Below are 3,217 nucleotides of genomic sequence, written 5' to 3'. Positions count from 1 at the left end.
TGGCTCAAGAAGAGGAGTTTTTGCTAATAGGAATCATTCCAAAGGACATTCAGAAGTCTAAGAAGTATGGTTTTGTGCGAAGAGCATACATGTACAAATTGATTGGTGATGTCTTCTACAGGAAAGGGTCTGATCTTGTGTTGAGACGTGTACCTTGGCGGGAGGAGCTTTATAGGGTGTTGGAAGAGAATCATGAAGGCGCATGTGGCGGCCATTTTGCTCTAAAGATCACCTTACATAAGATCTTGCAAGAGGGGTATGTATGGCCTAGTTTGCACAAGGATGTTCACCATTGGTGTAGGTCTTGCAATATGTGTCAAGCATTTGGGAAGAGAGTGTTGAAGCCAGATTTACGAAAAACCATTATGGTGTTTGATGTGTTTGAAAAGTGGGGGATTGATGCAATAGGCCCGTTACCTATCACAAGCAGGGGTAAAAGCTATATATTTGACTGCAGTGGACTATCTCTCTAGATGGGCAGAGGCTGTGGTAGTAAAACAGATCACTTCAAATGATGTGGAAAAATTTGTGTACGATGAAATATGTTGCAAGTTTGGGGTGCCACTAGAGCTACTTTCAGATAAGGGGCCAGGATTTAGAGCTACACTGCTAGACTTTTTATGCGCAAAGATGAAGATTAGGCACCAGTATACCACTCCTTATTATCCCCAATGTAATGGCTTAAATGAAAGGTTCAATGGTGAGTTGGTACAAATTCTTTTGAAAGTGACAGAGCACCAAGAAAAGAATTGGGATTTTGAATTGCCTAGTGCATTATGGGCTTATCGTACTTCGGTGAAGACAGGTACAGGGTCTACTCCATTTCATTTGGTGTATGGAAAGGAAGCACTATTGCCTGTGGAGGTAGAGTTGCCTGCAGTCAAGATGTTAGAAAAGTTGCTTGGGCTGCCTAGTGATGCATTCAAAGAGAGGCTCTTATAGTTACAAGAGGTTCAGCTGGATAGGATGAGTGCATTGGAACATTATGGGTAGATGCATGATAGGACTTTGGCAAAGATAAATGAAAAGGTCAAAAGTAAGGGTATCAAGAAGCATGACTTGGTTTTGCGCTACAGCAATAAGTTGGAAAAAACCTTCCAAAAGAAGTTTCAGATTAAGTGGAAAGTCCCTTTCAAGGTAGTGGAGTGTTTTCCGAATGGTACATATCAGTTGGCTAACCTGGATGGGATTTTGCATAAGTCAAGGTTAAATGGATTGCGTCTTAAATTATATCATGCCAGGTTAATGATGGCGGAGCCAGATGAGCTGTTTGTGGAGAAAGCAATGTATGTGAAGGATGAGGAGCCCTGTGACGCAGCGAGTCTCATATCTCTTTTTGCTGATGCTTATCATGAATGATCTAGCAGGCTAGGGGATGGGCAAATTATGTCAGGAGTTTTTTGGAGCAAGGGATTGCGCATATGTACATACACATGCATGGTGCATCAAATAAAGCATTGTCTATTTTCTAAAGCTAGGTGGTTACGTGGGGCCCACATGTGTACAGGTAGGACAGGGTGTACATAGTGCATCGATTTTCACCATTACCAGTACCAGTGTGTTTTTTCTATAATAATGAGGAGTTGGTAGCATGTAAAAATTCTCGAGGAAGCTATCCGCGGGCCGATGACATGAGGTAAGTAGGTGCGTCAAATGGCATCTAGTGGCTTGAGGAGGTCGAATGGGGTCAATATTTGCACGTTGTCGTGCTGTGACATGTACATAGTGGGAACACATGCTACAAGAGTTATCTTGTAACTTTTTAGATACATAATTATATTTCCTATAATGTACATATGCATATGTAAGTATAAAAATAAGCTTTCTATCTCATCTTATTATTTATCTCAAGGGTAATGTATTCTTACTTTACCATCAAAAAATACTATGGGAAAAGTGTCAATAGCTCCGCCTCTTTAACTTGGGGCAAAAAGCATTGATTCTTTATTTCTACTATTTCATTATCATCTCACACCCTAGCTAGATCCTATATCTAGGGTAAACTCCAATATATATATATTCTATGTATTTTTTATACTTTTCTTATATTTCTTTTTAAATAGCTACTAGGAGAGAATCAAATCCTAGTGGGACACTAGGTGGCATGATTTCAAAGATACACTTATTTTAATGCATTATTGCAAGCATGGTTACAAAACTTTGTCAAGGAGAAATTTCATGCTTTCATATGGCATGAGGTGTCCTTGGGAATTAAATGAAAGTCAAGGCTAAGGAGACCACATGAAGACTTTTGCTGCCATAAATGGACCCTATTTTGATGAATTTTTTACACAAGGTTTCAATCCGAATTGGAGAATGATTTTAAAATGAAAATCGTAGCTAATGAGCTGAAGTTTCTGCCCATATTTTTACTTTTTTATTTGGAGCTACGGTTAAAGAGATATGATCAAAATACTGGACCCCAGTCTGCCCACATCATGCAGGGAGAGCTCATTTCCAACTTTTCCAATTCCTATTCACACTGGCTCCTCTCTTCTTGTGTAAACCCTTGTGGGTTCCCTTCACCTATAAAAGGGGACCTCTTCTTCCTTGGAAGGAACTCAAGCATTCAAGCCATTGATGAGAGGAATTCTTGAGGGAGTGAGTAGTAATGCCTAATTGTACTTAGCCATTAACATAAGCCCAAGCCTACACTTTCTCCTAGAGAAAAACTAGCCATTCTTGTACGCCATCTTTGGAGGATCAACTCTAATCAAAGAAGGTGTTGTACTTGGCGTATCAATCAAAGTGGAATTATCCACTCTTCTTCTCTCTCCATCAATAATGGTGCCGAAGGGTTTCAAGTAAGATGTGTTCTACATTGATGTTTTCTTGATTTCTTGTTGTTTTCATTTTCATCTCTAATCCAACATATATATATGTATCTAATCTCATCTTCTTAACCAAACCTATCTCTCTCATTCTTAGTAATTCATCCTCTCTAGGTTCTCTTGCTACAGGTACATCTCTCCCCGCAGTATCCTTATTGCCTACGGGCAAGAATAGGGCTTGGGAGGGAAACTTCTCATCTCTTCACTTCTCTCATATCTACATTTCTCACATACTATCCTAGATGAATAACCCACATGATGATCATTTCTATCGCTTTCACTCTGTACAATCTATTAGAATTAACGTATGGATTAGCCGTAAAATACACTTTCAACAACGTATAGTGTTTCTCTTTGGCCCTGAAAGGCTCAATGAAATACTTCTA

The sequence above is a fragment of the Adiantum capillus-veneris genome, chromosome 19 (assembly GCF_014529385.1).
Source record: "Adiantum capillus-veneris isolate H3 chromosome 19, ASM1452938v2, whole genome shotgun sequence".
NCBI lineage: Eukaryota > Viridiplantae > Streptophyta > Polypodiopsida > Polypodiales > Pteridaceae > Adiantum > Adiantum capillus-veneris.
The sequence above is the reverse complement of the archived record's forward strand: the minus strand, read 5'-3'. Positions refer to the sequence as shown.